The sequence below is a fragment of the Coregonus lavaretus genome (assembly GCF_964263955.1).
Source record: "Coregonus lavaretus genome assembly, chromosome: 34".
In the NCBI taxonomy this organism is placed as follows: Eukaryota; Metazoa; Chordata; class Actinopteri; order Salmoniformes; family Salmonidae; genus Coregonus; species Coregonus lavaretus.
The window spans coordinates 26814885-26828013 of NC_140021.1; positions in this window are offsets into that span (position 1 = coordinate 26814885).

A 13129-nucleotide genomic window follows, 5' to 3' on the forward strand; every position below is an offset into this window, starting at 1 on the left:
GGGAGCTGCTACCTGGCCAAAGCCCCGGATAAATCTCCGGTAGTAGTTGGCAAAACCCAAAAATCGCTGCACCTCCTTTACCGTGGTAGGAGTCAGCCAATTACGCACGGCTGAAATGTGGTCACACTCCATCTCGACCCCTGACTCTGACAAGCGGTATCCTAAGAAGGAGACGGACTGTTTGAAGAACAGACATTTCTCAGCCTTAACGTACAGGTCATGCTCCAACAGTCTACCAAGCACCTTGCGCACCAGGGACACATGCTCGTCGCGTGTAGCGGAGTATATTATAATATCATCTATATACACCACTACATCCTGTCCGTGCAGGTCCCTGAAAATCTCATCGACAAAGGATTGAAAGACTGAGGGACCATTCATCAAACCGTACGGCATGACAAGGTACTCATAGTGACCAGAGGTGGTACTAAATGCCGTCTTCCACTCGTCCCCCTCCCGGATACTGATCAGATTGTACGCGCTCCTGAGGTCCAATTTTGTGAAGAAGCGCGCCCCGTGCAATGACTCTGCATTCTAGCAATGAGAGGAAGAGGATAGCTGTATTTTACGGTTATCTGATTGAGACCTTGATAGTCAATGCACGGGCGTAAACCTCCATCCTTTTTCTTCACAAAAAATAAACTCGAGGAGGCAGGGGAAGTGGAGGGCCGAATGTCTCCCTGTCCCAGAGATTCGGTGACATATGTCTCCATAGCCACCGTCTCCTCCTGTGACAGAGGATACACGTGACTCCTGGGAAGTGCAACTCCCTCACAGAGATCTATCGCACAATCCCCTCCTCGATGGGGTGGTAATTGAGTCGCCTTCTTTTTACAGAAGGCGAGAGCCAAATCGGCATATTCTGAGGGAATGTGCATTGGAGAGACATGGTTTGGACTCTCCACCGTGGTTGCCCCTACGGAAACACCTACACACCTTCCCGAGCACTGAGGTGACCATCCCTTAAGAGCCCTCTGTTGCCACGAAATACTGGGGTCATGGGTGGCTAGCCAGGGAAGGCCCAGCACCACGGGAAACGCAGGAGTATCAATAAGGAAGAGACTAATTCTCTCCTCATGACCCCCCTGTGTCTCCATCCGAAGTGGAACTGTGACCTCTCTAACCATACCTGACCCTAATGGGCGACTATCTAGGGCACGTATGGGGAAGGGCACATCTAAAGGCAATATAGGAATCCCTAATCTATGTGCAACCAGTCTATCCATGAAATTCCCAGCTGCGCCGGAATCTACGAGCGCCCTATGCTGAGAATGTGGGGAAAACTCAGAAAAAATAACATTTATCATAATGTGAGCAACAGGGAGCTCTGGGTGAGTTGGGTGCCTACTCACCTGGGATGGTCCCCCAGAACCCTGCCTGCTGCCTCGATTCCATGAGGGTCTTCTCCTGCACCTGCCCGCAGTGTGTCCTCTGCGGCCACAGTTGGTGCAGGAGACCACCCCCTTGCTTGTTCTCTCCGCATCAGCACTTCCAAGCTCCATAGGTGTGGACTCGGAAGTGCTGGGGGATGGACTGGACGGAGCCTGATCTGGATGTCCGCGGGTAGCCAACAGGTTATCCAACCGTATCGATAAATCTACCAGCTGGTCCAGGTTAAGATTAGTGTCCCTGCAGGCCAGCTCCCGACGAACGTCCTCCCGTAGACTGCATCGGTAGTGATCAATCAGGGCCCTCTCGTTCCATCCTGCGCTGGCTGCCAGTGTCCTGAAATCCAGGGTGAATTCCTGTGCGCTCCTCCCTCCCTGGCTGAGGTGAAACAGACGCTCCCCCGCCACTCTCCCCTCAGGCGGATGATCGAATACTGCCCGGAAACGGCGGGTAAAATCCTCATAACGAACGGACTCAGCGTCTATTCCACCCCACTCCGCGTTGGCCCATTCCAGGGCTCTGCCCAACAGACAGGAGATGAGGGCAGACACGCTCTCGTATCCCGAGGGAGCCGGGTGGATGGTGGCCAGGTAAAGCTCCACCTGGAGCAGGAAACCCTTACACCCGGCAGCTGTCCCATCGTATTCCCTCGGGAGCGAGAGCCGAATACCACTGGACCCAGGGTTTGAGGGTCTTGATGGAGGAGAAATCGGTGAAGGAGGAGGTGTAGAAAACCCAACTCTCTCCCATCGACCCATGGTGTTGAACACTTGATCCAGAGCTGAACCTAGTCTCTGCAGCATGGTCGCGTGCTGGTGGATGCGTTCCTCCACCGAAGCACTGGGATCGGGTGTGCCTGCTGACTCCATAAAGGGTGCGTGATTCTGTCAGCGTCTGGGTGAAGTGGGGAAACGGAATCAGGCGCAGGACACAGAACTGAGAGATGAATGGCTTTACTAGACTCAAAGTAAACCATAGCAAACCCTCCACGCAGGGAAGAGCAAAACAACAGCTCAACAGACGACGTAACAAAGAACAATCACGCACACACCCAGGAGGGAAAACAGAGGTAATATAGGGAAACTAATAAGCCTAATGAGTAACAGGTGTGAAAAATAAAGAGGGAACTAGTGAGACACAGAAACATCGATCGGTGGCAGCTAGTACTCCGGTGACGACGACCGCCGAAGCCTGCCCGAGCGAGGAGGAGGGGCAGCCTCAGCCGTATCCGTGACACGGACAAGCCACAAAATCCCTTCCTCCAGGCAAAAAGGTTCCATGTGTGCCATCCTGCTCACATGTCTGTCTGGGCCCTGCATCCCAGCACTTCCTCTCAAGGTCAGTGGCCATCTCCTGGCAATTCAGGCAGATGCACCAACGGGGCTGTCCTCGGTCTGGGAGGTCTGGAGATCCTGTGACAGCTTTCCCCGAATGAGGACTGCGGCTCTTCAAAACTGGAATACTACAGAGAAAACACATGTAAACAACACTGTTACTTAGGAATGTATTGTAATGTTCTGTACATGGTCTATTATAGTAACTACAACTGATAATGGTTTTCATGCAGAAGGGTCGAGTATCGCACTTCTACAATTAATAGGCTACATAACATCTTTGATAACTAATGTAGCTAATGAAATAACCACTTGTAGATACGAGTTGTTGGTAAATATAAAATAAAATGTAATGTCTTCTATGATTAGGCTACATCATACTCATAACATTGTTGCACATTTATCAACGCTTGTCTATCTCACAAAGGTCTGTCTGAAAAAAAATGCTAGCTAATTAGCTTGCTAGCCTATCTATATAGGTAATGTTAGCTAGCTAAGGGCTCTCGAGAATCCAAGGGGCCATACCCAGTAGTATTGTCAGAAGGGCAAAGGACTACCAATGCATGCCAAAGCCAAAGTAACGTTCCTATGACAGAGCTATGATAGTCAAAATGTATTGTTTTACACTGCTTTTTTCCACAAGTGTGATAGCTAATGTACCAAGTTAGCCAGCTTGCTATCTATCATCAGATAGCTATCTTATCTTTTACCAGGCAGAGAAATTCACGATCACTATACGTTATTGCAATTTACCTAACATTGCTACCTTTCTGGCAAACAACATGAATATTATCTTCTTTTCAATCTTGTCCATACTCTCAAATTTCCCACAGCCTAGACTGTTCAGAGAGGATGTTGACGTACAACTTAATTCCCAGCCGACTACTCATGTGAGCGGGGGTTTCTGGGAAATCATGTTCAAATCTAGGAAAAATACTGCATTCAAAAACCCCTGTACACACATAGTTATTCAGTGCAGCTTTAACTGGCTCCACTGTGGTTGTTGATGTGTGTCATAAGTGAAAGGCCCTCTCCATGCCTCTCTAAGCAGTGGACATTATAAGGGACTAACACACTCTCTCTCTCTCGCTGTCTTTTCCTCACTTTCTCACTCCCTTTTGCTGCCTCTCTCTCCCTCTGAGGGAAAGAGCTGTTTAATGGAATAAATGGAGGTGGTTATTTACCTTCCTGACAGAATATCAATAAATATTTTAGGTGAAAATAACAGAAAATGGAGGGATGTGAGCCAAGAGAAACATACTAAACAGACATGTTTATTGCACAATTTGAATCCATAGTAAATAGCTAGTATAAAATTTTTTTTTTTTTCAGAGGGAAATGTTGTTAAAATATAAGACCAGCTAGGCAAGCTTGACCGCCATACCAGAAATGTGGCCGGATGTTAAATACATGTTGGATCCGCAATGTAATTGGTCAATAATCTAACACATCTAGGGTGTGTGGTATGGTTTTCAGCTTTTAACACATTAATTGCAGGAATTGACACAAAATGTGTTAAAAAATGTATACAAATCATGTTGTGCCAACACGGTGATTGTGTTAAAAGTAACACAACATGTGTCGTCCCTAACTAGACACACAGATGTGTAGAAATGGGCGGGGTTTATGACTTTGTGGGTATAGAACAGATTGGTATAGAAGCTAGTGACGACCCTGAAGGAGTACAGAACACAAACGTGCGCTGGGAGAGGAGTGCATCTTTCTATGAGTGTAGTAGTGTGTCCAGAGTTTGCACCCAAAAGTATTGTTTGTTATCTCGCACTGTCCAGCCTGGCCTCAAAGACATAACATAGTAAACGTAAATCTGTGACACTCAAATTAGTATGATATGTTACGTTTGGTACAGAGTAAGGATCTTAATTTGAGCCAGTTTGCTACAGCATATAATAATCTTCCAGCAACAGGAAATGTGAATTATTATGTGGATTATAAATAATGAACATTTCTTGTAGGGGTTGAAATATTTTTGTTAGGGCAAATCGAGTCTAACATTTTAAAGTGGAAATTACAAACTTTAGATGCCTTTTTAAACCTCGAATACACCACAAGTTTGCATTTACTGCTGTGCAGTAAAATCCTCAGCAATAGAAATGTGATCAAATGAAGATCCTACATCTCTGTGGTTACAGAAGACAGAAGGTTACAAAACCTCTTATGGATCAGACCCTTTTTTTCAATTTTCACCTAAAATGGCATACCCAAATCTAACTTCCTGTAGCTCAGGACCTGAAGCAAGGACATGCATATTCTTGATACCATTTGAAAGGAAACACTTTGAAGTTTGTGGAAATGTGAAATTAATGTAGGAGAATATAACACATTAGATCTGGTAAAAGATAATACAAACAAAAAAACATTCATTTTCTATTTATTTTCTTGTTCCATCATCTTTGAAATGCAAGAGAAAGGCCACAATATGATATTGCAGTTTAGGTGTGTGTGCAAAGTTTCAGATTGATCCAGTGAAGCATTGCAATACTGGACTATTTTGTATCAAGTCTGCACTAATGTGCCGAATTGGTCAATTGATACATTTTCAAGTACATAACTATAGAGAATATACAAAAATTATATGGTAATACAAAATGTAAGTTTACACACTCCCAGGAATGTCATATATGATGGATCATTAGCTTATACACTAACTTTCACACATCTAGATGGCCGGGTGTGGTGGGTGTGGAGCCACAGACAGCAGGGGTTCAAACTGTAGAACCCAGTTCCTACATTTGAATATAAAAATAGATTGTATCAAACAAAACTATGCTACATTTTATCTCTGGGACCCTTAGGATGACAAATCAGAGCAAGATTACTGAATGTAAGTACATTATTTACCTTCAGAGGTGAATGTATCAAACCAGTTGCCATGATAAGTTTTCTGCTGTTGTGCACTCTCCTCAAACAATAGCATGGTATTTTTTTTCACAGTAATAGCTACTGTACATTGGACATTGCAGTTAGATTAACAAGAATGTAAGCTTTCTGCCCATATAAGACATGTCTATGTCCTGAAAAGTTTGCTGTTACTTACAACAGTCATGCTAATCACATTAGCGCACGTTAGCTCAACCATCCCGAATACGGGACACCAATCCTGTAGAGGTTAAGCCAAAAATGAAAGGGGGGAGGTTGCTCGGGTGTATAATGCAAACGTCAAGCAACCCAAAGGTTGTGTGTTCCAATCATATCACAGACAACTTTAGCATTTTAGCTAATTAGTAACTTTGTAACTACTTACAACTTTTTAGCTACTTTGCAACTCCTTAGCATTTTAGCTAACCCTTTCCCTAACTCTAACCTTAACCTTAACCCCCACCCTAACCCTTACCTTAAGCCCTAACTGTAACCCCTAGCCAGGGTTGGGGAGTAAGGGATTACAAAAAAAACTGTAACTGTAATGCAATACGTTACCAGCAAAAATCGTATAATCAGATTACAGATACTTTTGAAAAACTAGATGATTACTTGTAGGATTATTCTGAAATTCAGTTTGCGAAAAAAGTATTTGACACCTTTCTGTTTTCTCAATGATATTCAAATCAGCTTTGAAAAAGGGCGCAAGTTTAAGTTTGTTTGGCCTGAGCGAGTCTGACCACAAGTCAGAGACCACTATGTTGACAAATAAAATGTGTATGATGGACCGCGGGAAAATAGCAGGAATAGGTTTTTGTAGGCTACAGTCCAAGTTATGTTTATTACCTATTTAACTAGGCAAGTAAGTTAAGAACAAATTCTTATTTACAATGACGGCCTACACCGGCCAAACCTGGACGACGCTGGGCCAATTGTGTGCCGCCCCTATGGGACTCCCAATCACGGACGGTTGTGATACAGCTTGGAATCAAACCAGGGTGTCTGTAGTGACGCCTCAAGCACTGAGATGCAGTGCCTTAGACCACTGCGCCACTCGGGAGCCCAATATCTTCCAATGGTGCGACTGCTGTCGGCATCCAAAGATTATCCAACTTGAATAAACGCTTGGAGATAAACACGACAGTAGTGGTGTATCCTATGAGCTATACGGATATCACTTTTATTGATATCTACATAGCGCATTGATGTGAATCACACTGCTGCTCTCTCATTTAGCTATTTGCGCTTTACGGTTGTGGTTGTTGTGGATGGCTGTTCACAAATGTATGTGTATTTTAACCCAATAATGGTTGAATTGAAGAAGTTTTAGCTGCCTATCAATGACATTTTTTTTGTGACCAGTGGACAGCCAGTGAAATGTGCTCTTGCAGCTGCTGCATAGTGCAGATCCCAGCCTATGGAATAAAAGTTTGAGGGAATTCCTCCCTTCTAAACTCCTCTGTGGTATTGTGCTCCATACTGTTTAAAAACTGTTTAATTTAAGAAGACCATGAGTGGGGCTTTTATTGCTCAATCTAATTCATGCTTATTAAAATAAAAATCCATAGGCCTGATTTACACTTAAACAGCTGTAAATAATCGAGATATGAAAGTCTCACCAACAAAAATGTAAACAAAAGGCCTATAGCAAATGCAGCATATGGTATTAATTTTTCACATATAAAAAGCACTTTTTGGTCGTGCTCAAAGCATGCCATTCCATGAGAGCAGCATTTATTTTTCAACGTGAAGCAATGAACCCAATCAGTCCTACACGCCAACAAAATCATAAACAACATAGTAGGCTAATAAGTCCTTAGATTTTGGGTTATGCTCAGGTAAAACTATTTGGCTAATCTACATTTTCATATTTCCAAGTCCTATTTTTGAAGTTCAAGGGTTATTCAATTAATTGGATTGACTGGACATCTGACAGACTTTGGTTTTTAATATAAAGGTACTGTATAGCCTAATGAAATTATTATCTATAGTAGAAAGCAATAGGTTAGAAGAAGCCTACATAACCAACTCATAAAGTAAAATGTAACATAGTTTATGGCCAGCTATGTAAAACCTAACATTGATTTATCCTGAAAAAGATGTCATTGAATTGGGAATATACATTTTTGTCTTCTTCTAATGCCTCTTAAGGGGAAAGTAATTTAAAAGTAACTAAAAGTAATCAAATTGAGGTACTGAGATTGGTTAATCCAAAAGTTACGTTACTGAAGAACATTTTGGACAGGTAACTAGTAACTGTAACAGATTAAATTTAGAAAGTACCCAACGTAACGTTAGCCACCTAGCCACCTAGCTAACGTTAGCAACATACAGATTGAAAATTCATACCATATTGTACGAAGTGCAAATCTGTGAAGAGACACACACACAGGCACAGACACATGCATACACACACACGATAACATACGCACTATACACACATGTACACATGGATTTTGTGTTGTAGATATATGGTAGTAGAGGCGTGAGGGCACACACTAAATGTGTTGTGAAATCTGTTGTAAATGTACTGTAATGTTTTGAAAATGTTATAACTGCCTTAATTTTGCTGGACCCCAGGAAGAGTAGCTGCTATATCCTTGGCAGCAGCTAATGGCGATCCATAATAAATACAAGTACACATACAGTGAGGGAAAAAAGTATTTGATCCCCTGCTGATTTTGTACGTTTGCCCACTGACAAAGAAATGATCAGTCTATAATTTCAATGGTAGGTTTATTTGAACAGTGAGAGACAGAATAAAAACAACAAAATCCAGAAAAATGCATGTCAAAAATCGAATAAATTGATTTGCATTTTAATGAGGGAAATAAGTATTTGACCCCCTCTCAATCAGAAAGATTTCTGGTTCCCAGGTGGCTTTTATACAGGTAACGAGCTGAGATTAGGAGCACACACTTAAAGGGAGTGCTCCTAATCTCAGTTTGTTACCTGTATAAAAGACACCTGTCCACAGAAGCAATCAATCAATCAGATTCCAACCTCTCCACCATGGCCAAGACCAAAGAGCTCTCTAAGGATGTCAGGGACAAGATTGTAGACCTACACAAGGCTGGAATGGGCTACAAGACCATCGCCAAGCAGCTTGGTGAGAAGGTGACAACAGTTGGTGAGATTAATCGCAAATGGAAGAAACACAAAATAACTGTCAATCTCCCTCGGCCTGGGGCTCCATGCAAGATCTCACCTCGTGGAGTTGCAATGATCATGAGAACGGTGAGCAATCAGCCCAGAACTACACGGGAGGATCTTGGCAATGATCTCAAGGCAGCTGGGACCATAGTCACCAAGACAACAATTGGTAACACACTACGCCGTGAAGGACTGAAATCCCGCAGCGCCCGCAAGGTCCCGCCGCTCAAGAAAGCACATATACAGGCCTGTCTGAAGTTTTCCAATGAACATCTCGAAACCTTAATGACTTGGAGAAGATCTGCAAAGAGGAGTGGGACAAAATCCCTACTGAGATGTGTGCAAACCTGGTGGCCAACTACAAGAAACGTCTGACCTCTGTGATTGCCAACAAGGGTTTTGCCACCAAGTACTAAGTCATGTTTTGCATAGGGGTGAAATACTTATTTCCCTCATTAAAATGCAAATCAATGTATAATTTTTTGACATGCGTTTTGTTGTTGTTATTCTGTCTCTCACTGTTCAAATAAACCTACCTTTAAAATTATAGACTGATCATGTCTTTGTCAGTGGGCAAACGTACAAAATCAGCAGGGGATCAAATACTTTTTTCCCTCACTGTACAAATTGTAATTCTTATCATATGAAGTGGATGATGGACATCCACAAATTAATACATACCAATGCAAAATGTAACATATCATACTAAATGGCGGGAGACAGATTTGCATTTCCTATGTTACGTCTATCCCTGAGTCCAGGTTGCACTGTCGCATGTCATTAAAGTTGCGTATTTATTCATGTTCAGATAATAACTCACATTTGTATGTGTTAGCAATAGTGCTTCTTTATATTCATGCTTTGATCGAGTCATTATGTTCCTTAGTTTGCACAAAAACCACAGTTTGTAACATTTATACCGCAACTCACCATCTTGAGGGTCTCATGTTGGGTGTTGTAGAGGGTGCGCGCCGGGTCATGCCCTACCTTACCAGTGTGGAGATTGTTTGGGATAATCCATTCTAAAATGTTGGTTACATAATATTACATTTTGTGATCATTATAATGCATTATACTATTTCCAATGACTATTATGTTTGTTTATTTTATCTCGCTTTGAGGTGCATTTGTTTCATGTGTGGATCCACTTGGGGTGCGTTCAGTTCAACGTTTGCTAAGTTGTGTGACAGTTTGCACTGAACGACAAGTTCCCCTACAACGTTTTTCAAAGTTCTTGAACAGACCTTGAGGTATGTTTGCTCTATTTGTTGGGTGTGGCTTGAAGCAATGAGTGACATATTTAAAGGGCAGCGGTGCATTTTGAACCCACAACCCAACCCCTCCCTGTTTATCAACTGGTCTTTCAAAACAGCACCGTTTCCATTTAATTGAACGTTGCACACTTTTTTTTCGTACTGAACACAGCCCTGCCGTTGGTAGGCATACGTCACATGACACCATTTCCGGTTTCAGGCTATTTAACCCATTTGAGCAATTTTATTATGGTTGGTCGAGAGGGCTGGGCATATTTAGACAGTGTGCCGCTGTTGCTTCAGCTTTCAGGTATTAGACTTGGGTGAGTCTTTCTGCAGTTTTTGCAGTGTTTAGGTGTTTTGACTTTGTAGCCGTTATGTTGCTACAGTAGCCTAAGAAACTTGGATCATTTTTGTCAATTTAGATTTTTTTTGTCAATTAAAACATTTTTGAACTACAACCATTTTTCTTTGGATACCGTCATCCCTTTTACACTTTGGCCTACAACATCTTTTGTTTTCACGCTACTAGATTGCTGGGTCCGTTATTCTTAACACTCGTTTTATTTGGTTTAAAATAACAATTATTTGTTGAAAAAATAAATTACTCAAAAAGAGTGCAGGTGAATTTCAGACTGTTTATTTAATATATCACTGAGACAGCTGTCTGTCAAACCTGACACAAACAGAAACTACTACTGAAACTTGACATCACTGACTGACAAACACACAGGCACAGACTTGACAACCCTTGGTCTTCTTCGCTCTCTCTCATACACACTCATACATTACATGTGTTCTAGAGATAGAAAGGTGAAAGTGCTGTAAATGGCACCGTATTTCCTATATAGTGCACTACATAGGGAATAGGGTGCCATTTGGGACGCACTTCATGTTTCTGACATAGCAGCAGCAGGCATTCCCTGTTAGTCTTCTAACCAAATTGCCCGTATTCAAATGTCACTTGGTGTGTCTGTTAAGTAACAAAGGGGGAGCTTCAAATGTCAGAGCCATGAAATAAACACTGGAATGAAAAAAGTGTCCTATCCAAGTTTATGCTGGGATTCAATCCGATCGCGAGTTAGATCAATGCGCCAATTTACACGTCATTTCTGATTGAGCCGACATATGCAGTGTTCACCATGAATGTGGTGTCCGCGAACATGGAACATTGCCTTAAAAATGTGCATTGCTGACAAAGCATGATCGGATTGAATCGCAGCATAGCCCTTTCCTGCAGTCAAATGACCTAATGGCCTCATGGGTGGAATGTTATGAATATCTTTCATAATTAATAAACATTATAATTTTTTAACTCGGAAGATCCGGTGTTTCTATGTCAAATGTTTAAAGAAATATATTTTTCAGTCTTCTGTGATGTATATAAAGTGTAATATTGTGATGCAAACTCAAAATGTAATACATTTTAACTCTATATCTGACATGGTACAGGTGTCTTCTGTTAAGCCCATAATCATGTGTGTGAGGTCTATACTTTTGTTTCAAAGTAGATTTTCTGAAGACTACCAAGAAACACTTTGTGTGACCCTGATTTAGCCCACTGCAGTAAAAGCTTAAGGCTACAGGATGTAGTCATTGGCTTTGTACATGGACTGTTGTTTAAAAGTAAACAGTGTCATCTGAAAATGATTCCAGTTTAACTGGTTTACTGTAGCATGGAAACAAACATCTTAGCGCCGTCCCTAATAGCACCTGCTATTCCTTATATAGTGAACTACTTTTGGCCAGATTCCTATGGGCCCTGGTCAAAAGTAGTGAACTAAATAGGAAATAAGGTGCCATTTGGGACACAGGCATGGATAACAAGAAGAAATCTCACCACCTACCACTGACCTAAAGAAACCCTTTAGAGCCAGACACACTGCTTCCCAAATGGCACCCTATTTCCTATATAGTGCACTATATTTGACCAGGGCCCATAAGACTCTGGTCAAAAGTAGTTCACTATAACATTATAGGGAATAGGGTGCCATTTGGGACGCTGCCAAGGCCTGGCTGGCTGGGTGGGTGTAAGGCTTTGGGTTGCATCCCTATTAACTACTGTTATTGCTGTTTACTGTGGTATCTATCTACAGACAATGAAACGGACTAGTCTGGTTTATTGGCACCATATATTTACAGCCTTTTTTATAAATGTGTCTAATATAACAATACTCAGGGTGGCATACAGTTGAAGTCGGAAGTTTACATACACCTTAGCCAAATACATTTAAACTAAGTTTTTTCACAATTCCCTGTCTTAGGTCAGTTAGGATCACCACTTTATTTTAAGAATATGAAATGTCAGAGTAATAGTAGAGAGAATGATTTATTTCAGCTTTTATTTCTTTCATCACATTCCCAGTGGGTCAGAAGTTTACATACACTCAATTAGTATTGGGTAGCATTGCCTTTAAATTGTTTAACTTGGGTCAAACATTTCGGGTAGCCTCCACAAGCTTCCCACAATAAGTTGGGTAAATTTTGGCCCATTCCTCCTGACAGAGCTGGAGTAACTGAATCAGGTTTGTAGGCCTCCTTGCTCGCACACGCTTTTTCAGTTCTGCCGACACATTTTCTATAGGATTGAGGTCAGGGCTTTGTGATGGCCACTCCAATACCTTGACTTTGTTGTCCTTAAGCCATTTTGCCACAACTTTGGAAGTATGCTTGGGGTCATTTGGAAGACCCATTTGCGACCAAGCTTTAACTTCCTGACTGATGTTTTGAGATGTTGCTTCAATATATCCACATAATTTTCCTTCCTCATGATGCCATCTACTTTGTGAAGTGCACCAGTCCCTCCTGCAGCAAAGCACCCCCACAACATGATGCTGCCACCCCCGTGCTTCACGGTTGGGATGGTGTTCTTCGGCTTGCAAGGCCCCCTTTTTTTCTCCAAACATAACAATGGTCGTTATGGCCAAACAGTTCTATTTTTGTTTCATCAGACCAGAGGACATTTCTCCAAAAAGTACGATCTTTGTCCCAATGTGCAGTTGCAAACCGTAGTCTGGCTTTTTTATGGCGGTTTTCGAGCAGTGGCTTCTTCCTTGCTGAGTGGCCTTTCAGGTTATGCCGATATAGGACTTTTCGCACCAAAGTACGTTAATCTCTAGGAGA